We start from the raw sequence: 27,935 nt of genomic DNA on the forward strand, positions 1-27,935 counted from the left end.
CCCCTGAAGGGGAGGTTTGACAGCTGGGCTTTAGTCCATATGTCTGCTGACCAATTTCGCAGCCACAGGAGCCTCTGTGCCTCCACTGCAGAGACCATAGTCCTGGCGGAAGTCCAGACTATGTCATACAGAGCATCAGCCACTTAGGCTACCCCCGCTTCTAGATGGGTTGCCTGCGCTGCGTTAGCTGCCGCTCCTAACCGTTTGTCATGTGCCTTTCTGCACCCAGGACAAACAGGCTCTCTGCATCAGACTTCTGCACACCGCTGCACGAAGGGTCAAAACAGAAACTCCAAACAGCCGTTTGAGTAGAATCTCCAGCTTCTTATCCTGGACATCCTTGAGGCCCGCTGCTCCTGCTATTGGGATGGTCGTCTTTTTGGTAACTGCCGATACAGCTGCATCCACCTTGGGAATTCTCCACGACTCCAAGGTCTGTTCCGGCAAGAGATATAACTTCCCCATAGCTCTTGCGACCTTCAGGCCCGTTTCGGGAGATTCCCACTCCCGATCCACCAACTTCTTCACTTGCTTCGGCAACGGGAAAGCTATAGGGGGACTCCGCAATCCCTTCAGGAGTGGGTCCACCCCTTCCTTGCCGGAGTCTTCCTGGGCAGCTTTAATCCCTAACTCCGCCAGCACCTGGGGGGATCAATGGATCCAGTTCCTCCCTCCTGAACAGCCAGACCACTTGCCGGTCACCTCCTTCTGTGATCAGAACTGCATCCGGATGCTGCATCGGATCCCCCAAAGTATCCACTGGATCCTGGTCTAGAGCTTGCCTCAGATCTCCCAGGGCACCAACAGGGTCCTTGTCCGGTCCCACCGAACTCCCTAGGATCAGAGTCATCCATACCCATCTGACAAATCATTCTCCTCCGGGGTTCAGAGTCCCATCATATGCAGGATCCTTCCTGACTCCACTGCCCCTCTAACCTTTTTGGCCATCTGGGACTTCCTAACTCCTTCCTGATTAAATAAGCCTTATGAAGGAAAAGTTCAAAGCCCATGGAAAACACCTCTAGGTCCGAGGAGGAACAGTCCTGATCCACTTCCTCTTGAGCCCCTCCCCATCCTCTTCTACCAGCAGGGTCCTTTCCCATCGGAAAAAGTGTGGGAGGGAAGTCCTGGGGCTCAGAAATGGCAGTTGGCACTTCAACATATGCTTTCAAAATAGTCTCTGGCTCCTCTGAACTCCTGGAGCTTCCAGAGCCGACCCAGCCACCTGCACCTTCTCGCCGCCCCGCCCTCCCCCAGGGGGTGCCAATCCCCCCCCTCCCCGAGGTACAATCATGGCAAAATTAGGCCGCGGGACATGCGCGGGAGCCAGCATGTCAGGGCAGTCGGACCTAAAAATATAATGTGCCGACGTGATCGCTCCCGCCACTGTCTGGTGCTGAAATTCAGCACTCACCTGGCCCCAACGAAGGCAGGCAATTTGACCCGCTCCCTCCTGCCTGCTTCCTGGCAGGAAACAAGCACTTACCCGCTCCTCAGCCCTGCAGAGAACCGCTGCTGCCACTTTCCCTGCTCCAACTCTCTCTTCTTTTTTTTTTTTTTTTAATTAAATTACAGAGACATGCACAAAGAAAAAACACAAGGGGAAAGAACTACTCCCCTGCTTCTGGAGAGCCGCACCTGAGGAGCCAGGCCCACTGAGGGAGTGAAGGGTCCAGAGGAGCGAGGGAACCAGGACCCCTGGCTATCTACCCCTCCTGTCACAAAGGGCCAAGTCTGGACAGGGAACACCAACCCCCCTGCTCGTCCTGCTCCACCCGAGGGATGGTCCACGAAGGAACCTAACACCTCAGAGAGCCGAATCCTCTTCTCATCTAAATCTTTTTCTTTTAAGAATTCCATACTACAGGTTTGCACCTCTACCATATGCTGAAGACAGAGAAATACTGAGGGACTGCAGGAAGCACTCTCACAGTTATGTAGCAGTGCTTCAAAGTTTTTTTTCTCTGCCTCCATCTGCAGGAAGGGATGCATAAACCCACTCATCTGGACTAATCTGGGGTACAACAGGAAAGAAATGTTTACTTCCCAGAATGTCCCACATATAAAAGCATGAGCAGATCCTACAGTCCGTGCACTGTGATGCCCTGGAAGGTGAAGGAGATGGCTGGTACAGTTCTTCAGACATACTCAGGAGATAACGCTTTCAAGTCCCAGTACTAGGAAAGAGCCAAAGTCGGAGGCTGCACATTCGCTAGCATCTAGGCCAGGGGTGGGCAAGTCCGGTCCTCGAGGGCTGCAAACCAGTCGGGTTTTCAGGATACCCCTAATGAATATGCATGAAATAGATTTGCATACAACTGAGGCAGTGTGTATGCAGGTCTCTCTCATGCATATTCATTAAGGATATCCTGAAAACCCGACTGGTTTGCAGCCCTCGAGGACCGGAATTGCCCACCCCTGATCTAGGCAGAACTGTAAAAGTAGTGGGGGGGGGGGGGGGGGGGGGCCTTCAAAACACGTCTATTCTTATGCACAAGATGGCACCAGCCTATTTGGTCAACATATTTATTTATTTTTATTTTTAATTTTTATATACCGGAATTCCTGTATACAATACAAATCAATCCGGTTTACAAGTAACGAAGAGGTTGCCCTGGTCTGGGAGGTTAGACCGGGGTTTTTTTTACATGGAACATTGAACAATAACAATCAGCCATTGAACCTTATTACAACTATTTAACCTTATTACAGCCATTGAACCTTATTACAACTATTTAACATATGAGGAGGATAGATATTTCAAGGTGAATCCGAGTAAGTTGTCTATACTTAAATAGGGTAGCAAAATTGTTATTAAATACATTTTTTTTTTAATACATTAGCACTGCAAATCTGTTACTATATACAGAGTCCCATCTCCCCACCTTGCTTCTCCCTTCCCTACCAATCAGCCTTAAAACTGCAAGCACTGACATGGAATAAAAACAAGGAAGTGCAATGGGAAGAAACATTGATTATTCTGTCGACACAGACTGCCTGCTTTTAAAGTTACTTATTTAGATTTGCCCTTTAAGCTTCAAGAGAAAGTTAGTCCTCACAAGTGGGTGACATCATCCGATGGAGCCTGGAATGGAAAACTTTTCTCAAAGTTTCTAGAAGCTTTGACCAGCATGCTGCTATCTGCACGTCCACGCGAGGTCCCCCTTCAGTCTCGTAACATAAGAGAAAAATACTAGTGAAAAAATAAAACAACAAACCAGAAGGAGAACCCAACTCCGTGGGGTGGCGGGCGGGACTCCTGAGGACTAACATCCTGCTGTCCTAGGAGAACATCTATTACAGGTAAGCAACTGCGCTTTCTCCTAGGACAAGCAGGATGGTAGTCCTCACAAGTGGGTGAGTACCAAGCTCAATGCTGTGCCCGCTAGCCGAAGAGACCAACAGTTATTGAAAAAGGTGACAATGGGCACAACATCATCTGCGGTGCTGTTGGTCATCAAGGGACTGTCTGGCTCCCACCAGGGGTACTAAGCTGGAAGAGTTGGGTTCAGGTCTGGAATAGATTGCGCAGGATAGATTGACCAAAGGCACTGTCCTGATGCCCATCCTTGTCCAATCAGTAGTAGGTCGCAAACATACAAAGAGAACTCCATGTGGCTGCCTGGAAAATTTTGACAACGGGGACTGCTCGCAGATCAGCTACAGACATCTCCATAACCCGTACAGAGTGAGCCAGCCAGCAGAAGGCCAGCTTGCACATTGCAGAAGGCAATGTAATTAGCCAGCCAGTTGGATAAGGTCTGTTTACCCACCGCCACTCCCAGCTGGTTTGCATCGAAGGACACAAAGAGCTGAGTGGACTGTCTGTGACTGGCTGTGTGATCTAAAGAGAAAGCCAAGGCCCTCTTGCAGTCCACGGTATGAAGAGCCCGTTCTCCCGGGTGGGAATGAGGCCTAAGAAAGAAGGTGGGTAAAACGATGGACTGATTAAGGTGGAAATCAGTCGCAACCTTAGGCAAAACACATGATCGCGAAAGAACCTTATGTACAGTGGGTACGTAACCAAGGCCTGAAAGCTCACTGACCCTTCGAGCGGAAGTAATCGCCACCAGGAATATAACTTTCCAGGTGAGGAACTTCATGTTGCAGAAAAGCAGCAGCTCAAAGGGAGGACGCATGAACCTCACCAGGACAATGTTGAGGTCCCAGGACATAACAGGAGGCCGAAGAGGGGGCTTCAGCTAGAGCAGGCCCCACATAAAGTGACCTACTAAAGGCTGCACAGATATAGGTGTGCCAGCGATGCCTCGATCGTACAGGACTCACAGCGCTGAGATGGATCCTGACTGAGCTGGTTTGAAGCCCAGACTCGGAAAGGTGCCACAAGTAGTCCAACAGCTGGGGAAGGGGGCATAAGAACGGATCTAAGCCCTGCCCCATACAACAGATGGAGAACCTTCTCCATTTCAAGCTGTAGGACTTTCTGGTGGAAGGTTTCCTAGAAGCCACCAGCACCTGAGACACACTGTCCAAAAGGACCAAGGACTGAAGGACTAGGCACTCAACATCCAAGCCGTCAGGGCCAGTGTCTGGAGTTCAGATGGCGCAGGGTGCCCTGATTCTTCGTGATCAGATCGGGTGTGGTCCCCATCCGGATGGGGGGGCCTGATAGACAGGTCCCACAGCAGAGGGAACCAGGCCTGTTGGGGCCAAAAGGGCACCATGTCCTGTTGAAGCTTCAGCAGGGACTTCAGGAGGAGCGGAAAAGGAGGGTATGCATACAGCAGACCTCTCCCCCCAGTGGAAGTAGAAGGCATCACAGACGAGATGGCGCGCCCCCCCCCCCCCCCCGATGACAGGAAGCAGAACTTGCTCACCTTATGATTGTGTGGGGAGGTGAAGAGGTACACATCTGGTGTCCCCCACCAACAAAACAGTACTGCTGCTACCTCTGGGCTCAGGGACCATTCGGCGGCTGGAAGGAGCGACTTAGTCAGTCCACCAGTACATTCAGAGTCCCCAGCAGGTACGTCACGCGCAACGACATCCTCTGAGACAGGGCCCAGGTCCACACCTGCACCGCCTCATGACAGAGGAGGAATGAACCCGTGCCTTGCTGTTTGTTGCCATACCACATTGCCACCTGGTTGTCCAACTGGATCAGGACTGCTCTGTGCAACAACTGGTCTCTGAACGCCCATAGGGCATAACAGATCGCCTGAAGCTCCAGAAAGTTTATTTGATAGCAGGCTTCATGAGCAATCCAGAGACCCTGCATGTGGAGGCAATCCACATGGGCTCCTCAGCCCTGAGGAGAGGCATCGGTAGTGAGGATCACTTGAGGAGGAGCAAAATGGAAGGGAATCCCCCGCTCCACACTGGAGAGGTGATCCCACCAGGACAGAGACACCCACAGAAGTTCTGTGACTGCAACACAAGTCACAATGTCCTGAGAGGCCTGCTGCCACTGTGACCTCAAGGTCCACTGAGCCCTTCGCATGCACAAGCGGGTGAGAGGTGTAATATGGACGGAAGCTGCCATGTGGTCCACCGGCTGCTGCAGACCGTGGCTGCCAGTGAGGCAAGGGCAAGAGCCCGATCGCGTGGCAAAAAAGCCTTTGCTTGCCCCGTGTCCAGTCTGGCATCTATGAAGTCCAGCTGAGGAGATGGGCAGAGGTAAGACTTTGGATAGTTGATCACGAACCCCAAGGCTTGTAGGACCCGCATTGTCAGGGTTAGAGCACTCAGCGCCCCTGCATGGGTATTGCTCTTGATTAACCGGTCATCTACGTATGGGAAGACATGCACTGCATGACGCCTGAGATACACAGCCACCACTGGCAGGCATTTGGTGAAGACGTGAGGTGCTGAGGCCAATCCAAAAGTCAGCTCCTTGTACTGATAGTGCACCTTCCCCACCACAAAGCAAGTATTTTCTGTGGCTGGGAAAAATGGTTATGTGAGCATAAGCTTCCTTCAGATCGAGGGAGCAGAGCCAGTCTCCTCTTTTGAGGAGGGGAATCAGTATACTCAGATCATCTTGAACTTTTCTTTTGAGAGAAACTTGTTCAATGCCCTGAGGTCAAGGATGGGGTGTAAGCCGCCGTTCCTTTTTGGAATTAGGAAATACCTCGAATAGAACCCTCAGCCCTGCTGGGGATGAGGGACCAGCTCTACCGCACCAGTAGCGAGAAGGGTGGAGAGTTCTATTTGAAGTATGACCTGCTGGGCGGACAAACCCCAGGATGGACATGGGGGAGAGGTCACTGGGAGCTGTCAGAGGTTGAGACGATACTCTTGACAGATTATGGTAAGGACCCATCGGTCCGAGATGACATCCTCCCAGCAATGGGCGAAGCCAACAAGCCTGCCTCCCACTAGGGGATCCGGCATCAGGGGTGTGATCAACTGACTCCTGCTCCCTCGCCAAGGCTTGTAGGGGAGGTCGGCCAGCTTCTCCTGCACCTCTGGGCGGAGATCAGAAACCCTGAGCCAGGCCATCCTACGGGCGCAGATACCCACAGCAGCTTCATGGGCTGCGGTTTCAAAAACATTGTAGGTGGATTGCACCTCGTGCTTGCCAGCCTCGAGGCTGTGCAGGGCAATAGCAGAGATCACCTCCTGCTGTTCCTGTGGTAAGGTCTCTGCAAGATCCCATAGGTTCCAGTTGTACTGAGTCATGTGCAACTGGTAGGAGGCAATCCGGGCGATAAGCATGGTGCCCTGGAAGACCTTGCGGCCAAAGGCATCAAGCTCCCTATGCTCTTGCCCCAGAGAGGCAGAGGCGTGAATGAGGGAGCACCTGGCTTTCTTGAGGGGGTACTCTACAACCACTGACTGGTGGGGGAAGTGCCACTTTTCGAACCCTACGGCTTGCTGTACCAAATAGGTGGCATCTGCCTTCCTTCTGACCGGAGAGAGGGAGATCAGATGTTCTCACATCTGGAAGAGGAGGTCCTTGAAGATATCATAGATGGGAACCACCACTATCTCCTTAGGAGCATCAACAAACTGGAGTACTTCAACATCTTGTGATTGCGCATCATCTTCCGTGAGGAGTTGGAAGGGGATAGCCTCGGCCATGGCCCTGACAAATCCCGTGAAGGACAAGTCTTCAGGGGGAGACCAAAGCCTTTCCTCTGGTAGGGAAGGCTCTGAAAGGGGGTCATCCAAATAATCGGAGGAAGACTCCGTGGAATCATCCCCCCATGGGTCGTAAGTTCCTCCTTCCTCACTAGGGCTAGCACGATGCGGGCAAGGCCTGTGGGGATATCAGCCCTGGGATCCGGAAGCCTCGAGGGCACCGTGGGAATCGATGGTTCCCCTGGCATCAAGAGGACTGGAGGCCATTAGAGATCGGAAGGACCCGGTAGAGGCTCAGGGAACCAAGGCCTCGGGAACGCAGTACTGGTCGCATCTTCCTTGGAGGAGGACCCGAGAATTGGGATCACTCCAGTGGGGGGTATCGGTGGCCACTAGAGGATCGAAGGCCCCACAGGCTCCGATTGCGTTGGTAGGGCACCTAATAGGACGTCCAGACGCTCAAGCAGGGGTGCTAAGATAGATGGTGGAGGCTCGGGCACTGGTTTGGGGGTCAGTGGCATGGCTGACTTGATACTCTAGAGAGCTCTGAGCACCACAGTCTGAACACTGTGGTCCAATTCTTCCTGAAAGTTTGGTGAAGCCAGGACTGAAGGAGGGAGATGAGGTGTCATTGGCTCTTCCTCGGTCCTCCGAGGTGGTATGGTGCCCGACACTGATGCCGGTGGGGAACGCCTGGGCCTCCTGGGGACATCCGAGGATGGAGCCGAGGATGGCCATGATTGCTTCGGTGGTGGTATGGCCGCTGCCAGTATTGCGTCGGCACTGGAGCTGGGAGCCAATGGCAATCGGTGCCAATGCTTGTGGGATCTCCCACTGTGCTCAGCCTATCCAGGGGCTCGCCGCGACCTCTAGGTGTTGACTTAAGACACTGGAGTGAATACAGCATACTTGAAGGAACTAAAAAGCTTCTCCATCTTATCAAGACGCGCACAACGGCCTTTGGGGGTCATCTGATTACACAGGCGACACCCCCGAGCATCATGCGAGGCCCCCAGCCAGAGGATACAAACCTCATGTGGATCCGTGATGGACATGGTCCGCGGGCACTGGGGGCACCGGTGAAAATCAGATGCCATAAAAATTACCCGGCATGTGGTCGATGACTGGCAGTCACTGGAGGTGAAATGTCAGGAATCAACTGCAAAGAAGCAAACAAAAATGGCAACTTTACCTACCATGCCAAGGAGGCATTGACTGCAAAGGGGGACCCAATGATGGAACGGGAAATAAACACTTTTCCTGCAAAAAAAATGAGAAAAAGGTGGAGCTCTACGAACTGTGAGGCAACTGCACCACGGAAAAGAAGGGGGATCTCGCATGAATGCATGGATAGCAGCATGCTGAGCATGCTCAGTGTGCTGGTCAAAGCTTCCAGAAACTTTGATAAAAGTTTTCCGTGCCGGGCTCCATCATATCATGTCACCCACTTGTGAGGACTACCATCCTGCTTGTCCTAGGAGAATATCTATCACACTAGTATTACAACACACTCGCCTCCCCCACAACCACCATCAAAATCACTTGTGATTTCAAAGCTATTTGAAAGTCACTCCAGTCACTGTATTTAACAACTGATTAGGCCACACAAGGATAAGAGCAGCCATCCTTCCCAAAATGTTGCTCCTGTCACTGATTCACTGCCTAATGTATGTGGATGACAAAAGCAATTCAGGTGCATAGGAGAGGCATTATAGTGAAAACAAAGAAAAAAGCGATGATCCTGAGAAAGTTGTTGGTTTAAACTTCATCTGGAATATTATGTCCAGTTCTGGAGGACATATCTCCAAAAGAATATAGTCAGAGGAGAGACAGTTCAACCAGATGGTGCAGTCAATAGTCTGCCCCATAAGCCCCATGAAGTGAAACTTAAGAACCTAAATATGTATACCCTGGAGGACAGGATGAATATGATCAAAACATTCAAATATCTCAAAGATATAGATAATGCAAAAGAAACATTTTTCAGTGGAAAGGAAGTTCTAAAACAAGAGGTCATGATATAATATCCCAAGAGAGTAGACTCAGAAATCACATAAGGAAGAACAAAAAAAAAAATAAAGACAGCAGATAAGGACTTACAAGACCCATTTAGTCTGCCCATCCTGATGCAATTCTGCAGAATCTGTCCTCTCTTAGGCTTTATCTTTGCATCCAAGATCATTTGTGCTTATCCTACAATCTCAAATTCCATTACTTTTTTCACCTCTACTACACTCCATTGGGAGATTATTTCATGAATCCATTGATGGGGATGTGTATTCGTCGTTCATTTGTTTCATGGTACATTCGTGTTCATGCTTTTCACTGGAAAACACACACACATACTAGATATGTGTGTACTGCAAAACAAATGACCAATGAATGCACATCCCTAGAATCTAAATCTTTCAGTGAATGAAGCAAAAGTTGCTTATTTGTAACAGATGTTCTTCAAGGATAGCAGAATATCAGTCCTCACAGATAGGGCTATCTCCATCTGACAGGAACCCAGGTCATCCAGAGCTTTTAGCATGCTGTACTGAGCATGTGCAGGTTATCCTACATCATGGCCATCACACAGTGTCACTTTCAATTCAGTATGTAGCTATGTAAGAAGAAGCCAACTCTTAGAAGAGGCTAGGTGGATTCTAAGAAGACTGACATCCTGTTGTCCTCAAAGAACACATGTTATAGGTAAGCAACTTTTGCTTTTTCCAAAACACAAGCAGGATATGCAGTCCTTGCAGATGGGAAATCCCTAGCTATAAGCTGCCTGAACAAAAATAGGGGAAAATATCGCAACCACAGTGCAAACAGGCAAAAATATGTTTAGTGGCAACATGCCATTTTTTGGCAACTGGTATAATAAATGTGGTCTCTGTGGGGGGGGGGGGGGGGGGAGAGAGAATGGAGCTGGATTCTAACCTTAAAGCAGCCTTGCAAGACAAATTGCCCCAAATTACTGTCATGCCAGGAATTCCTATCCAAATGATGATATGATGCAATTGTGTGGATTGAACTCCACATCATAGCCTTGCAAGACCTCTTCCATGAAGACTGATCTCAAGTGGACTACCAATACTACCACGGCTTTGACTTTTTGAGTCTTGACATGCCCCTTTCTAGAGTTCAACCTGCATGGGCATAACCAAAAAATGATGCAGTTTGCTAACTAATTAGACAGTGTGCACTTAGTTAATGTTAATTTATTTATATACTATCAATCTGTAATACAATCTTGGCGGTTTACAATAAAATCAAAATTTACAAAGACATAAAATTGGCTTACAAACAAAACAGAATTGCAATATCAAAATATAAAAAGACCATTATATCAATTTTCAAGGACCTTCAATCTAATTTAAGCTTGCTGTTATATTTTGCTTGTGACTGTGAATGCATTGCCAAATAGCCAGGTAATACCAGGTCTACTGGGATCAAAAGAAACAAAAAGCTGGGTGGATGTTTTAAGGGTTTCAGTCTGCTCCAAGTAGACGGTTAAGGCTCTTTTGCAATCCAAACCATGAAGGCTTGCTCACCTTTGCTGACACATGGCCTGAAAAATGTTGGGAGGACAACTGATTGGTTAAAGTAGAAGTCTAACACTATCTTACGGAGAACTTTCACCTTTCAATTATAGGGTGCTTCACCAAACCACACTGTTATTGAACATTTTGTATAAGGCGAAAAAGTCACTAATGCCTGGAGCTCATCAACTGGATCATCGGCAAAAGCAAGAAGTTCAGCGAGAGCATGCTGCACACCCAGATCCGGCACATGAAGTATGGCTCTCTCTCTTCACAACAAGCCCAGCCTCACCGGCCAGCAGGTGGAGCGAGGGCAAGGGGGAGGAGGAAAGCACGCAGGGCATGGGCTCTGCCTGCGGCCTGGCACTGAGCACGGGCACTGGCCATGCCTATGCCCACAGCTCTGGTTCCTCCGCGTCTGACTGCCCCTTGCCACCTCGTTCGGATGACCCAGACGATCCACCCCCCCCCCCCCCCCAAGCTGCTGCCCGAGGCCCCCAGCCCCACTGGCGCGAGTCTGAGGCACTTGATCTGTCCATCCCGCCACAGTCTGCTACCAGCAAGCGGACCCCGCCTGCTGGTGGCCAGAGTCCGCCCTCTGATGCTGAGGAAGCCGGAGACTGGCGCCTGGATATGTCTCCGTGCTCCAACGTGGTGGTCACCGACGACACTAGCAACTTGCTGACCGTCACCATCAAGGAGTTCTGCAATGCTGAGGATTTCAAGAATGTGGCGACTGGCAGCAAATGAGGGGCCATCCCCCATCTCCCCCTTTCCATCCAGAGACTCTGGGGGGGGGGGGGGGTGAGGGGGCATTCTGAGCAGTTCACTGGTGCTAAGTGCCCATTGCATATCCTTTATTTTGGCTGAGGAATGTTGAATGGGAGGGATAGGGTCTCTGCGGGGGAGGGGTCTCTCCATGAGTATCCTGGTGTGGTAGTAGGGGAGGGCTGGTTGTGGTGAAGGAACATAAAACACATAGGAATCCTCACTTTGGTGCTGCGCTGTGGAAGGAATACAGGAAGCTCTTCACTTCAGGTTTCATTGTTACATTAGAAAAAGTAAGCACTCTGATTTATGTTGGGGCAGGGGTGGAGGAGGGAGGTTAAAATATGGTGATGTGTAGTGGCTATATCCAGCACAGCTGCATGTGAACTCAGTGTCCAGGTCAAATTAATGCAGGCACAGAGCTGTTGGAAGGACAGGGGTAGAGACCGTTCCGGGAAAAGGCCATGCCCTGGCTCACGCTGCATGCACCCCCTAGCCGTTGAATCCATCAACTCTGTGTGCCAAAATGATCACCACCAAAAATATGACCTTCCTGGTCAACTACTTCACCCACATAGGGAAACACATACATGCCCGGAGATGGTCATTTAGCAGAACAACTCTGAGTAATGAAGAGTTTCTGAGATGATATGAGGATGACCTTAGGGTTGGACAAATGTATAACGGTGATCTTTCCTTAAAGGAAAATTAAGCAAAACTGAAAACATCTTCCTGACTGAGAATTGTAATATAAAGGAATTGGAACAGGAAAGTATATATAAATTCTAAGGAGTAGAGAAAGGTGAAACAAAATTCAGCATAAAGTACTGACAGAAAAGATCATCAAAGAGTACTTCAAGAGATTTAAATTGATATTGAAAAGTGCTTTATCTGCACAGAATAAAATACAAGCTATTGACCAGCTTGCAATCCCCCTGCACTCTCATACAGAGTTGGAGTAGCAGTCTGGCCACAATTGGATCTTGAAAAATTGGATGTAAAAACAAGAAAGCTCCTTCATTCTCATGAGGTAATCTATAATAACCAGTCTATTTCAGGGCTGTAGAGCCCTAGAACGGAGGGCAATATGGGTCTTATAGAAAGAGCTACAATCATAAGCCTTCAGCTTTATTTGATGGCATCAACTGACCCAAATGCTAAAAAAAAAGTGCTGAAGTAAGAAGATGAGCAAGTAACATCAGTCTTGGTCCTTATGCCTGGACAAACATTCCGACGAACAGAAGGAATCACCGAGACTCTACCAGTACACAAGGGAAAGGAAGCAACAGAATGTGCAAAACAGAAAAACTCTTTAAAGAAGCAGACCAGTAAACAAGGAGAGAGAACTGACAAACACATAAATTATAGTGGGATGTAGAAACCCCACATATATCAATGTTTGACACAGCAGTGGCTAAGAAAAGGTGAACTTAAACCTAGAAATGAAAGATTGATAATTGCAGCACAGGGTAGTGGACTGTGAACAAGATGGTTCACTGTTAACATAGGGAAAAAAGATGGTAAAACAGACAAATGCAGATTCTGTAAAACAGAACTGGAAAGTTATACATCTCATCACTAGATGTAATGGTCTAATTTCAGAAGGCCTGTATATAGAAAGGTACAAGGTGGCATGGCTTATCCATTAGAAACTGTTTAAACACTAACACTGATGTACAAAAAAAGCACTGTGAGCATAAACCTAACAGAAGAGAAGATAAAGACACTGTGATTGATTGGGACATTCCCATTCCAACCAAGATCGATGCTAGAAAACCAGGTCCCCCGTCCTCTTGGCATTTCATCAGAGTTCTCGAGAGGAATGGAAAAGGCGGGTACACGTACAGGAGACCCCGCCCCCAGTGAAGAGAGAAGGCATCACACACCGAATGGCCCTTCCCCGGCATTAGGGAGCAGAACCTGCTTACCTTGTGATTGAGGGGGGGAAGCGAAAAAGTCCATGTCCGGCGTACCCCAGTGGCAGAACAGGTCAGCTACCACTCATGTGGCTGGAAGGACTAACTGAGGCAGTCCGTCATTGTGTTGAGGTGACCTGGCAGGTAGGTGACAGCAAATGTTGCTTACCTGTAACAGGTGTTCTCACAGGATAGCCGGATGTTAGTCCTCACATATGGGTGACATCATAGGATGGAGCCCAATCACGGAACACTTTTGTCAAAGTTTCTAGAACTTTGACTGGCCCCTACTAGGCATGCCCAGCATGGCACCAACCCTGCAGCCAGCAGGGGTCCCCCTTCAGTCTTCTTTAAAAAGCTACAGGAAGTGCCGAAAAATAAAACAAACATAAAGAACCCAACACCGTGGGGCGGCGGGCGGGTTTCGTGAGGACTAACATCCTGCTGTCCTGTGTTACAGGTAAGCAACATTTGCTTTCTCACAGGACAAGCAGGATGGTAGTCCTCACGTATGGGTGAGTACCGAGCTGAGGATGTCCGAATATGCACCAAATGTACCCAGGTGTGCAAGGCACTAGGACTGGGGTGAAATTTGGCCGAGGGCATCCTGAACCCTACCGGGCAGGCGGAAGGGTATTGGCATGTCAAGTTGTGAATAGGTTACGCAGGACAGATTGGCTGAAGATGGAATCTTGTCTTCCGGCATTGTCCAAGCAATAGTGGGCTGTAAAGGTATGGAGAGAATTCCAGGTGGCAGCCCTGCAAACGTCAGGAAGCGGCACCAAGCGTAGGTGTGCTACTGAAGACACCATGGCCCTCACAGAGTGTGCTTTAACACGGTCTTGAAGTGGAATGCCTGCTTGCTGATAGCAAAAGGATATGCAGTCCGCTAACCAGGAGGAGAGAGTCTGCTTACCCACAGGCTGCCCCATTTGATGGAATGGAAAGAGACAAATAATTGAGTGCTTTTCCTGTGGGCAGCTGTACGGTCTAGGTAGAACGCTAGAGCCCGTTTACAGTCAAGGGTATGCAGAGCCTGCGCTCCTGGATTGGAATGGGGCCTGGGAAAAAAAGGTAGATAGTATAATGGATTGATTGAGATGAAACTCTGATACTACCTTAGGTAAGAACTTAGGGTGAGTGCGGAGTACTGCCCGGTCCTGCAGAAGTTTAGTGTAAGGCGGATAGGTAACTAGGGCCTGTAACTCACTAACTCTGCGAGCCGAAGTGATTGCCAAAAGGAAAATCACTTTCCATGTGAGATAGCGAAGTTCACAGGATTGGAGCCGACCCAAAACCAGGTTGAGGTCCCAAGAAGGGGCCGGAGGACGCAGTGGAGGCTTGAGGTGAAGCAAGCCCTTCAGAAAACGTGTTACAAGGGGTTGTACTGATATGGGAACATCCCCGACACCTTTATGAAATGCGGCCACCGCACTAACATGCATTCTGATGGAGGAAGTTTTAAGACCTGACTCCGACAAGTGCCAGAGATAGTCCAGAAACTTCATGATTGGACAGGTAAAGGGGTCCACGGATTGAGAAGAGCACCATGACTGAAACCTGTTCCATTTGTAAGAATAAGATTTTCTCATGGAAGGCTTCCGTGAAGTAATCAGGTCACGGGAAACTGATTCAGAAAGGTTAAGTGGCTGAAGGATTAACCTTTCAACATCCATGCCGTCAGGGACAAGGCTTGAAGATTGGGATGGCGCAGGCACCCATCGTTTTGCGTAATCAGAAGCGGGTCCTTTCCCAAGAGAATGTGTCTGCGAATGGAGAGATCCTGAAGTATTGGAAACCACACTTGGGGTGGCCAGCGAGGTGCTATCAGGATCATGGTTCCCTTGTCCTGACGTAACTTCACGAGAGTCTTTGAAAGAAGTGGAAGTAGAGGGAATGCATATAGGAGATCAGTTGCCCATGAGAGGGAGAACGCATCTCTTGGCTGATAGTGTTGGCTGCAAGTGAGAGAGCAGAAGTTCTCTACTTTGCGGTTTTGAGGTGACACAAAGAGGTCTATTTGAGGGTAACCCCACTGTTGGAAGATCGAGTCCGCTATTGAGGGGTTGAGAGACCATTCGTGCGGATGAAAGGTGCGACTTAGCTTGACTGCCAACACATTGTCCACTCCCTTGACTGCCAACACATTGTCCACTCCCATTGTCCACATTTCCAGGTGGCCCTGAGATAGATCGAGTGGGAGAGGGCCTCCCCCCATATCTGCGCAGCTTCTTGACACAGGAGGTAGGAGCCCGTGCCTCCCTGTTTTTTGATGTACCACATTGCCACCTGGTTGTCTGTCTGAATCAGGATGACTTGGTTGGAGAGGCGATCCTGAAATACTCAGAGCATATCTGATTGCTTGAAGCTCCAGGAAATTGATTTGGTGTTTGGCTTCCTCTGGAGACCAAGTTCCTTGTGTCTGCAGATTGGCCACATAGGATCCCTAGCCAAGGTTGGAAGCATCGGTGTTGAGAGTTATTTGAGGGTCTGGAGCCTGGAAGGACAAGCCTTGGAGGAGATTGATCTGATTTTTCCACCAGGCGAGAGACTGACGGAGTGAGTCGGTGACGTGGACAATGGTCGACAGGGGCTGAATGCATTGAGTCCATTGTGACCTTAGAATCCACTGCATGACTCTCATGGCTAGGCGGGCCACTGGAGTGACCTGAACTGAGGACGTCATGTGTCCCAGTAGGATGAGAAAGCGGCATGCAGTCGTGTAGCGCTGAGACGGCAGCTGGTGTGCAAGAGACGATAGTGAGAGCTCGGTGTCAAAGTAGAAAAGCTTTTGCCTGCAAGGTGTCCAAGTCTGCCCCTATGAATGATAAGGTTTGAGATGGGACTAAGTAGGATTTGTCATAGTTGACGAGAAATCCTAGTGAAAACAGAGTGTGTAAGGTAAGATGTAGGGACGACAGAGCAGTTTGCTGAGTGGGAGCCCCTGATCAACCAATCGTCTAGATAGGGGTAGACCTATCTAGACGAGCTTCCTGGAGCTTCAAGCTTCCTGGAGCTTCAAGCAAGATGTGAACACCTTGAGTCCTGAGGAAGGCTGCAACTACTAGACATTTTGTGAAGACTTGTGGTGCAGATGCTAGGCCGAATGGAAGCACTTGGTACTGATAGTGCTTGGGGCCTACCAGAAATCTCAGGTATTTGCGATGAGATGGAGTTATCGCAATATGAGTGTATGTGTCCTGGAGGTCTAGAGAGCAGAGCCAGTCTCCTCTTTGTAGAAGAGGAAGAAGAGAACCCAAGGTTACCATTTTGAACTTTTCTCGATGGAGGTACTTGTTGAGGGCAAGTAGATCCAGAATTGGACGAACGCCTCCTGATTTTTTGGGGATTAGGAAGTACCGGGAATAGAACCCTAGGCCGTGCTGAGAGTAGGGTACTGGTTCTATTGCCTTGGACTGGAGAAGGAGGGAGACCTCCTGTTCCAGAAAGATGGAGTGATCAGATGTTCTCCACGTTGGTAGAGCTGTGGAGTCCGGTGGGATGGAGAGAAAGTTGAGATGATAACCTTGAGCGATTATCGGTAGGACCCACTGGTCTGCGGTGATTGAGTGCCACCTGTTGTTGAAATGGCACAATCGACCTCCCACTGGTGTGTGAGGCAGTGGAAGCTGGCTGCTGCTCTCTATGCAGGAGTGAAAAACCGGAAGCAAGGCCCAGCTGAGGAGCTGCTTGCGGCTTTTGTTTTTGTATTGGACAAGACTGGGTTTTTTGAAATGGTCTCGTAGAGCGAGTTCTAGCCGATGGCGGGTAGGATTTTTTCGAACGGAAGAAGGACTTCTTAGTGTCTTTTCGGAAAGGCTGTTTTGAGGAGTACTCAGAAGGCATCAGAGAGAGCTTTCTCAGGGTCTCTTGATAGTCCTTGAGTTCCGCCACCGTTCGTTGAATCTGCTCGCCAAACAGATTGTCTCCTACACAGGGCAGGTTGGATAATCTGTCTTGCACTTCAGGGTGAAGGTCTGAAGATTTGAGCCAGGCCCATCTTCTTGCCGAGATAGCAGCTGCAGATATCCTGGAAGCAGTGTCAAAGATGATCTTATCTCATGCTTGCCCGCCTCAAAACCCTTATTTACTAGGGTTTGGAGATGATCTTGAAATTGCTGAGGCAGGGAGTCTGTCAAGTCTTGTATCTGCTTAAATAAGACCCTGTTATATTGGGTCATATAGAGCTGATAAGAGGCGATTTGGGAGATGAGCATTGAGCCCTGGAAGACCCGGCGACCAATGGCATCTAGAAATCTTTGCTCCTTGCCTGGGGAAAGGAAGTGTGGGGTTTTGATCTCTTTGCCCTCTTTTCGGCAGATTCTACAACCATAGATTGGTGATCCAATTGAGGTTTTTGAAAACCTGGAGTTGACTGTACCAAATAAGTGCTGTCTGACTGGAGCAACAGAGCCAGGGTGTTCCCAGTTCTTTTTGAGGAGATCCGAAGAACTTGGTGAATAGGGATGGAGGTTATTTCCTTGGGAGCATCCAGGAACTGCAACAGCTCCATCATTTGATGCCTGTCATCTTGTTCAGTCTGTAAATGGAAGGGAACCAATTCAGACATCTCCTTCACAAAATTTATGAAGGAAAGGTGCTTTGGAGGAGAATGCTTTCTGCTTTCAGTAGGAGAAGGTGGTGAAGGCAGGTCATTGGTGTCTTGTGAAGAATCATCAGTCCAGGTATCGTTGGGATCAGCACCTGCCCCTCTAGGAGCCAGAGGGGGACGGGATGGGATGGTGGAATCCCTGAAGGTCCTGGTCTAGGCTCCGAAGGAATAATTGGAGGCATCGAAGGCTCCGGTGCAGGCATCGATGAATGGATTGGTGGCGCCGGACACATCGGCATCGATGGACGTATCAGCATCGATGGCTGAGGCATCGGTAGGACTCCCGATAGAGGGATGCGGAACGGTGTTTCTCCTCCCGATGACAAGGTAAGCGGAGAGGGCACCGGCGCCATCGGTGACCCGGGATCCATGGTGGAAAAGAGGCAATGAGTGCTTCCATCCTCCACAGCAGCGGTGCCAATGCTGCCGGAATCAGGTCGGTTCCACGATCGGTATCGGTGTTGGTGCTGGAGGAACTTGGAGTCGAAGGCCTCCTGAACCAGCCGGTCCAGTTCTTCTCGGAGACCTGGAGCAAGCAGCCCCGGCTCCGGAACAGAAGGAGGAAGCAGAGGCATAGCCGGAGGGACCAACGTTAAAGGCGGAGTCGCGGCTCCCAATCCCCTTTCGGGTGAGGGTTGCCTCGGTGACCCAGTCGCCGAAAAGGTCGGTGCCTTTTCTGGATGGGGTTTCTTTGACGGTGGCGAGGTCGATGATTTCGCTCCCTCAATGGTCCGAGACTTCCGATGTTGGTGGCGATGTTTCTCTCTGCGATCCCCTCAGTCCTGAGGGGGAGTAGAGGTGGTTGAAGGCCGAGAAGTCATCGATGCCGGACGGTCACCAGTCGGTGGTCGATACCGGAGCGAAGTTGACGGTGCCGGTTCTGATGACGTCGATGCAATAGACGGCGTCAGGGTTTGAGCATGGAAGAGAAGTTCCATCTTCTCCATTCTGGCCTTGCGACCTTTTGGTGTCATTAGGGCACATTTGGTGCAAGTCAGGACATTGTGCTCACATCCGAGACACATTAAACAGACCTTATGAGGGTCTGTTATGGGCATGGTGCGATTGCAGTCCGGGCACCGACGGAACCCCGATGCCATGGCCATGAAAAATTTGAGCCGCGGTACGGTTGACGGCCAGTAGGCCGCAAGGGCCAAACTCGACGGGAATCGACCGAAAACGAGTAGAAAACTTACCAGAGTACCACGGCTTGAAAAAATTGAAGGAGGGACCCCTGTGGAGTAAGAAAAGTTGTAGTAATTCCGTGAGGAAAATTCCTGTCAGGAATCTCTGTGGAGCTCCTTAACCGTATGGCTACTGCTGCGTGGAAAAAAGGAAGACTGAAGGGGGACCCCTGCTGGCTGCAGGGTTGGTGCCATGCTGGGCATGCCCAGTAGGGGCCAGTCAAAGTTCTAGAAACTTTGACAAAAGTGTTCCGTGATTGGGCTCCATCCTATGATGTCACGTGAGGACTACCATCCTGCTTGTCCTTTTAGAACTGTAGATACAGCCTCCTGAAGAGGGCCCAAATCCCAGACCTGCATTGCCTCCTGGCAGAGGAGGAACGAGCCCGTGCCACCCTGCTTGTTGATGTACCACATCACCACCTGGTTGTCCGTTCTGATAAGGATGACCTTGGAGGACAACCTGTCTTGGAAGGCCCACAAGGCGTACCGGATCACCCGAAGCTCCAGAAAGTTTATCTGGTATCGAGTACAGCTGCAGTCCAGAGGCCTTGAGTATGGGGGCCTTCTGCGTGGGCCCCCCACCCCTGAGGCGAGGCATCAATGGGTGAGGGTCATCTGGGGTGGCATGGGCTGAAAAGGGAGCCCAGTTTCCAAATTGGAGAGGGCACCCCACCAGGTCAGGGAGAGATGGAGGGGGTCCTCGACCATGTCAGGAGCTTCCAGATCCTGGGATGCCTGCCGCCACTGGGACTGCAAGGTCCATTAAGGGTTCCTGATGCGGAGGCGGGCAAAGAGGGTCACATGGATGGAAGCGGCCATGTGGCCCAGCAGGCAGAACAGTAGGCAGGCTGGCACCCTCTTGCTGTTGTGGACAAGGGTGGCCAGCGAGGAGAGGGAAACCGTCCGGTCCTTTGGCATGAAAGCCTTTGCTTGTACTGTGTCCAACCTGGTGCCTAAGAAGTCCAGCTGTGGAGACGGACAGAGCTGCGACTTGGGGAAGCTGATGATGAATCCCAACATCTGCAGGGTCTGAACCATCAGGGCTAGCGCTTGCAAGGCTCCAGAGTGAGAGTCGCTTTTTCTCTTACGAAAAACCTGTTTAGCGCCCTGAGGTCAAGAATGGGGCGCAAGCCGCTGTTCCTTTTCGGAATTAGAAAGTACCTCGAGTAGAAAAGTTGACCCCGCTGTTTGTGGAAAACCGGTTCTACTGTGCCTGCCGCAAGAAGGGCATAAAGTTCCAACTGAAGGATGACCTGATGGGTGGATGAACCCCACGATAGACACGGGGGAACGGTCTCTGGGAGCCTGCTGAAATTCAGGCAGTAGCCCTGGCGGACAATGCAGAAGACCCAGTGGTCCACAGTGATCAGTTCCCAACGGTGAGCCTGCCACCGACCGGGGGATCGACTGCCAGGGGAACCAGCATCTGACTCATGGACATGAGTCCAGTCAAAAGCCCGCAGATGGGGCCTGCTGGGGGGCTGGCTGGGTTCTCGGAGCCTGTTGTTGCTGGCCGTGACCCCTTGAACTGGTCCGAGGCAGGTGAGCACAGGCGGCTGGAGGATAGTATTTCCTCGGCCAGTAAAAGGGCTTGCGAGAGCCCAGCTTAGAGGATTTCCTGTGGAGGAAGGGCCTTCTGAGGGGCTGGTGGAGAGTTGCTGAAGAGTCTCATGCTGATCTTTCAGCTGCGCCATGGCCTCCTTCACTTTGTCCCCAAACAGGTCCTCACCTGTACAGGGGAGATCTGCGAGCCTGTCTTGAACCTCCTGCCAGAGTCCTGAGGCTCGGAGCTATGCCAGCCATCTGGTGCCAATGCCTCCGGCGGCCAGGCAGGCTGCAGTCTCGAACATGTCATAGGTGGACCTCACCTCGTGCTTACCCGCTTCAAGGTCCAGCGTGGCAATGGCTGCAAGAGATTCCTGCTGCTGCTGAGGAAGACCCTCCGCAAAATCTTGGACTTGTTTCCAGATTGCGGTTGTATTGGGTCATATACAGCTGGTAGGCAGCAATGTGGGCCACCAGCATGGCACCCTGAAACATTTTCTCCCTAGGCCATCAAGTTCCCGGTGTTCACGCCCTGGAGGGGCGGAAATGTTTCCTGGGGAACACCTCGCCTTCTTCATGGCCAACTCCACAACTGCCGACTGGTGGGGGAGGTGCCTCCTCTCAAAGCCCATGGCCTGCTGCACTAGCTAGGTGGCATCGGCCTTCCTGTTGACCGGGGACACAGACACCAGGTGTTCCCACATACAGAGAAGCAGCTCCTTAAAAATGTTGTGGATAGGCACTGCCACGATTTCCTCGGGAGCATCGATGAACTGGAGAACCTCCAGCATCTCATGGCGGGTATCCTCCTCCGAAAGGAGCTGGAAGGGGATGCTTCCGCCATAGCCTTTACAAAGCCTGCAAACGACAAGTCTTCGGGCAAAGATCAATGCTGCTCCTCCGGAGGGGAAGGCTCCAAGAGGGGATTGTCGGAGAACTCAGAAGATGAGTCCTAGGAGTCATTGCCCCACGGGTCAAAAGGACCCTCCCTCCTCACTGGGGCCTGAGCACAGAGGGCAGGGGCCAGGAAGGTCAGTTGGCCTGGGCCCCAAGGGCACCGGAGGCCGTGGGGGCACTGACGGCATCCTTGGCATCGAGGGGGGGTATCGGCCGTGGTAAGCCAGGAGGAACCAGCGGCGACAGGGGGAACCGCGGGCAAGGTTGCCTGGTCCCTGAGAGCTCATCCTCCTCGGAGGACCCGGGAATCGGGATCGCTCCAGTGGAAGGCATCGGTGGCCGAGGAGGCATTGAAGGACTTTCGGACTCTGGTTGCGTTGGTAGGGCGTCAATGACATCCAGACGCTCCAGCAGGGATGCGAGCATCGATGGTGGAGGCTCAGGCACCGGTATGAGGGCCAGTGGCACTGGCAGCTCAACGCTCTGGAGCGCTTTGAGCACCGCTGACTATTCCCTGCAGTCCAACTCCTCCTGGAAGTCCTGAGTAGTCAGGACTGATGGAGGTAGACGAGGTGTCGCCGGCACACCCTCGGGTTCCCAAGGTGGTGCGGCGCCCTGCACCGGAGTCGGTGGGGGAAACGCCTCAGTCTACCGGTGGCACAGGAAGATAGGGCCTCTAGTGGCCAGTGCCACTTCAACAGCAGCTCGGCTCCCGCCGATGCCATTCCAGAACCAGAACTGTGTCGAGACAGTGATTGGTGTCTATGCTTTCTGGACTTCCGGCGCTCGGCCTGGTCTTTCCCCAGTGCCGAGGATGACGAGGACCCCGAGGTCTGCGGGAGGGGAGAGACCGCAGAGATTCGATCTCCCTCTCTCCATCCTTAGGGGTGCTAGATAGTGGGAACGCCAGGGGAAGAGACAGAGACTGTTCCCAGCGATCCTTGGGTGTCGAGGACCCTGAAGCACGAATGGAAGATTCCGGAGTCCCGAAGAGCTTTTCCATTTTATCTAGACACGCTCGACGCCCTTTGGGTGTCATTTGGTCACACAAACGGCACCCACGGAGGTCGTGCGAAGCTCCCAGACCTCATCTGGATCCGTGATGGACATAGTCCATGGTCACTAGGGGCAATGTCGAAAACCTGACAACTCCATCGAAAGAGAGGCCAGCGCGCAGTTGATGGTCGACAGGCCCCATGGAGCAACGGTCGGGAATTGATGGCGAGGAATGACAAAAAAAAAAGCTGAAAAATAAGGGTACCTACCAAGACAGAAGGAACCAACTGCGAAGGGGGACCCGATGAGGAAATAAAACGCTCGAAAAATTTGGAAGGACTTGGAGCTGCACAACCGCGAGGCTACTGCACAGTGGAAGAGAAGAGACTGAAGGGGGACCTACATGGATGTGCGGATAACAGCAGGCTGAGCATGCCCAGTCTGCCAGTCAAAGTTCCGTGCCGGGCTCCATCAGATGATGTCACCCACATGCAAGGACTACCATCCTGCTTGTCCTGGGAGAATGGGTTTGACCACATCAGTCTCTATGAGGGAGATTTCCTTAAATAGTGATAACCCCTCAGAGGCAATTTTGTGGAATTTTGAATAAGTGAAGCTGCATGTGTTTTGTACTATATTTAGAACCCAGCTGTCCAAAATTATACTCAGCCACCAATTTACATAAAACCTCATTCTTCCCCCAACAGGTAGGCTGTCCAAAACAGACTGTTTTCCTGAACCCAGTCAAAATCCCATCCCAGGTTTCAACTGAGGAGCTGACTATGGTTTTAAGAGTCCTCTGCTGTTTGGAATAAGAGCAAGGCCCCTGTTGCTGTTCTTGAGTATGGGAGGGTAGAGAATAATGCCACTTTGGAGGACAGAAGTACATCCTTGGCACCCCACTCAAATACCTCTTAGATAATGTGGAGGGCATCAGAAGTAGTTACAGAGAGAATCTGAAGTGTGGCACAATGATCCTTTATTTGATCCACTATTTCCTTGACTTTATCTCAGAAGATATTTCCTCTTTGCAAAGCACATCAGCGAGTTTACCCTGCACAACTGATCTGAAAACCAGTGTCATGAAAGTCTGTAGGTACCAATACCAATAGCAGAAACCTTTGAAGCCATCTCAAAAACATCACAGGTTTTATCTGAGAAAAGTTTTCCACACTCCTTACTCTCAGACAAACAGTGAATAAAGGTCACCATGTTTGTCCCCAAGGAAATACCCCAACAAGCCTTGTTCCTTTTACAGGAAGTCTTGCATATACTGGCCCATGAAAAACTGGTAAGATGCTATACAGGAAGTGAACATAGCATTCTGATAAACCTTCCCTCATGAAGATCAGATGTATGTTGGCCTCTTCCTGGAGGAAGCAAGGAGCAAGTCTTCAACCTCTTTGCCTTCTGGAGAGCAGATATTGCTCTCTAGAAGACAGCAGTTGCAATTAACTGATAAGGCAACTGCTGTTTCTTAAATTCAGAAGCCTTCTGGACATGATACATAGTGTCTGCCTTCTTGTTGACAGGTGGTACAGAGAGGGGGGGTCTCCCACATTTTCAATGTACCTCCTTAAGGACAGCATATATGGGCATAGAAGCATGATGGCAGTAAGAGACCATAAGGCCTATCTAGTTTGCTCATCCAAACTAACTGCCATGATATCCTTAGGGGGTTGAGAAACTGGATGCCCAATAGCTTTGCCCTGGGCTTATCCTCCTCCTCTAAAGTAAATGGAATGGATGCCATCATTTCATTTACAGAAATCAATGGAGAAATGTTCTTGATGAGATTTCCTCTCCTATGAAGGAGAAGGATTGAAGGGAGACCTGTAATTGATTCCTGATCAGATCTTTATTGGTAATCCCAGGTGTGCTCAGATTCTGAATCTGTATCATATACTTGAGACATTCAAGTCTATATCTGGCTAGCAGCCAAGACCTCAGTGATGGTTCCTCTAGTCACCAATGCAGTCTGTTACCTTTGTGGAGCTTTCTTCTTCAATGCACTTGAAATTAAAAATGATGTAGCTGGTACTGATGTCAATTTTTTCCAGGCATAGATATTGATAATGCCTCCAGCTGCAGGTCTGAGTTTCCAAGATCAGCTGCACTCTGTCTAAACTGGAATCGATGCTGGTGATCTAATGCTTACAAGATGGTAAGTCCAGAGCTTCCTGGCTCTCCAACTCCTCCTCCTCAAATATTGCTAATGCAAATGGAGCATGGGTAGGCAGGAGAGGTCACATTCTCTTTGGTGGCTTTAGGAGTATCTGTGGCTGTGACCTCGTCCCTTAGAGATAGACTCAATCCCCCAGATTCCTTAGAGAGTGAGTATGCCTCTCTGAGAGGGTATTTGGGAAGAGGTATTGTCACTACCCCAAATCTCCACGCTCTCAATACCATATTTCAAAAGGTACTGATGTGGATGCTTCTTCGCCTTCACTTGATGCTCCAATCAATGTCCCCACTGCCAATATTGATGAAGCAGAATCCTTTGCTTTCATTGGGTGAAAGCAGCCAGAGAGGGCTTCCCAAACTTTTAGCAAATGCCATCTCATTTTAGCAATTGAAAATTCACATGACCCTAGTGGATGACCAAAACAAATTAGCAAGGGAGTGATCCCTTTTCAACAATCCCTCCACCTGAACCTCTCTCTCAACCTCCACCCTCTCTAGTCAATCCTCTTTCTCAACCTGCACCCCCCTCCAGAGGACCTCCTTTCTTAACCTCTTCCCCTCAAGTAGACCCTCCTCTTGCTAACCTCCCCCTCTCCAGATGATCCCCTCTTGTATCTCCCAGCTCCTCCCCAATCCACCCCGGCTCTTTAACCTACTCCAGCCCTTTTTGCTTCCCCCAGCTGATCCTTTCACCCCCAAGCTGTTCTCATAACCCCCAACTGATCCTGCAATCCCCTCCCTCTCACTCCATCCCCCATCCATCACTTCCCAGTCTCACTTCCTCCTTTTCAACCCTTCTCTTATAACCCTCCAGTAAATCTTTCATGCCCCCTCTCTCTTTCCAAGCCAATCCCACTCCAGCTGATCCAACCCTCAAACTACCTCTGCATCTAATCCCTCCTTTCAAACAGTCCCCTTCTCTAAACACCACGCTGGGCCAAGGCCAATGGCAACATTTTCCTATGGGCCTCAGACAAAAAAAGGATGACAACTGGTGAAAAGAGACATGGATGACAAAGGAAACACCTTTCTCTTGGGAAGTTTTAGTGGGTAAGAAGAAAGGAGTCATAGAAATCTTTATCAGCCCATGCATACTCCGTTCTCCCCATCCCTCATGACCCCAATCCATTCTCATGCAAGGCTTTCAGTTGCCACAGAAACGTATGTGAGTGTGGGAGAACTGCAGGGCCTATGAACGTGTGCTAGTCTTCTATTACTAATGCTACTGCTTCTGGAACCTGAAAAACATTGAGGCACTTGTGACCCCATTTGGGGTCCAACCCACAGTTTGGGAAGCCCTGAACTAGAGCAGTGGTTTTCAACCTTTTTTTGGCCGGGACACACCTGACAGATGGTTCTCACATGCGTGACACACTGAACATGTGACCATCACGGGGCTAAATGTAAACATGCACTCTGCATCCACAGGAATCCCCTCAACCCCCAGCAATGAGTGCAGAGCAGATCTAGGGTATTACCCTGTACAACTCGCCATACAAAAAAGATATTCTGGTTCTGATGACATCCCAGTAAAAGCAAAACAAACTCCTTTTACTACCAGGCACAATAGCCTTCCTTATGAAAAGACAGTAATTTACCACTAATGCATATCCTATTGAGAAAATACAACAAATAAGATTGATACAAATGCCTACTTGCTAGTAAATTACCTCCCCTCGGTCACACATCCAGAACTGACCTTCACCAAGCACAGATAAACCACAAATTATAAATATGGAGACAGAAACTGAAATGGAAAACCAAAAAAGCCACTCTGCATGCAGTGCGAACCTGGAGAAAAATGGAAAGAGAAATATAGCACCTAACAGACTCTCAGGATTTGCAATAATGCACACAAACTAACTCGCACAAAGTTACACCTGCATTATGGAACACACTCAAACAATAACAGTCCTATCTAAGAAATACAACTATTAAACCAGGCCTAAACACTAATACATTTCCTATTGGGAAAACAGAATAAGCCAAGCTGCTATAGAGCCCCACACAGAAATAATTGTAAAGCTATACTAAAAATGTTACAAAACAGCTGCTGAACAGAATAATATCCAACAATTAAAAACTCATAAGAAATTATTAAAACATGTCCAAATATCAATAAAATATTTCAAAACAGCAGACATCGCATAATATCCAATAATTAAAATGGCAGTCAATCAAGAAAAATAAATTTAAAAAGCCACCTTTACTTACCCTCTCCAGCAACTCTCCTACTCCTTTCCCTTTCAGTCCAATAGCTCTCACCAGAAGCAGCAAGGGCTGCTGAAGCTCTGGCCTCACAGTCCTCTTCCTTAGCGCCCACAACCAGTCACTCACACACACACACCTCCAATTAGACCCCACGACCATCTCGGTCACTCTCACACCAGTCATCTTCCTGACCAGTCTCTCTCTCAATCACACTCATGGTCTCATATATACAAGCTCTCGATCACACACAAATGCTCTCGCACCCATTCACACCAGCTCTCACCTAGGCTTTCATTCATACCCACAGACACAAGCTCTCACCCAGGCATCCATTCACACCCACAGACACAAGCTCTCACCCAGGCATCCATTCACACCCACAGACACAAGCTCTCACCCAGGCACCCATTCACACCCACAGACACAAGCTCTCACCCAAGCACCTATTCACACCCACAGACACAAGCTCTCACTTAGGCACTCATTCACACCCATACACACAAGCTCTCACCCAAGCACCCATTCACACCAGCTCTCACCCATGTATCCATTCACACCCACAGACACAAGTTCTCACCCAGGCTTCCATTCACACCCACACACATAAGAACTCACCCAAGCACCCATTCACACCCATACACACACTAGCTCTCACTCAGCTTTCCATTCACACCTACACACACACCAGCTTTCACCCAGGCACTCATGCACACACAGACACACCCGTTCTCTCCAAAAAATGTATTCTTTCTTCACTGCAGGGATGAGCTCCAGTTCGGCCGCGGCTTTACTCCAGCGGGCCTTCTTTTTGTGCCACCACGGGGATGGGCTCCCATGGTAGCCTCGGTCGGGGTCGAGTTTCCACTTCGCCGCCACGGGCTGTGGCGGCCTTGCTTCGTCAGTGTCTGAAACTATTTCTTCCATCGCGCCCTGGGTTAGGCAATGACTGCCTCACCGGCCAATCAAAGGGTTCCTCCCTTCTTCCTACTCCCACTGGTAGGTAGAAGGGAGGAGGCTTCCGATTGGCCTGCGCGGGGGCAAGCAGAAT

General features: G+C 50.1%; 1 protein-coding gene across 10 annotated transcripts in view; it reads right to left on the reverse strand.

The window, feature by feature from the left end:
- The window catches only part of R3HDM2 (R3H domain containing 2), a 447,291-nt gene that overhangs the window by 98,438 nt on the left and 320,918 nt on the right, over positions 1-27,935 (reverse strand). The window lies entirely within an intron of this gene.

The sequence above is a fragment of the Rhinatrema bivittatum genome, chromosome 3 (genome assembly GCF_901001135.1).
Source record: "Rhinatrema bivittatum chromosome 3, aRhiBiv1.1, whole genome shotgun sequence".
Lineage (NCBI taxonomy): Eukaryota > Metazoa > Chordata > Amphibia > Gymnophiona > Rhinatrematidae > Rhinatrema > Rhinatrema bivittatum.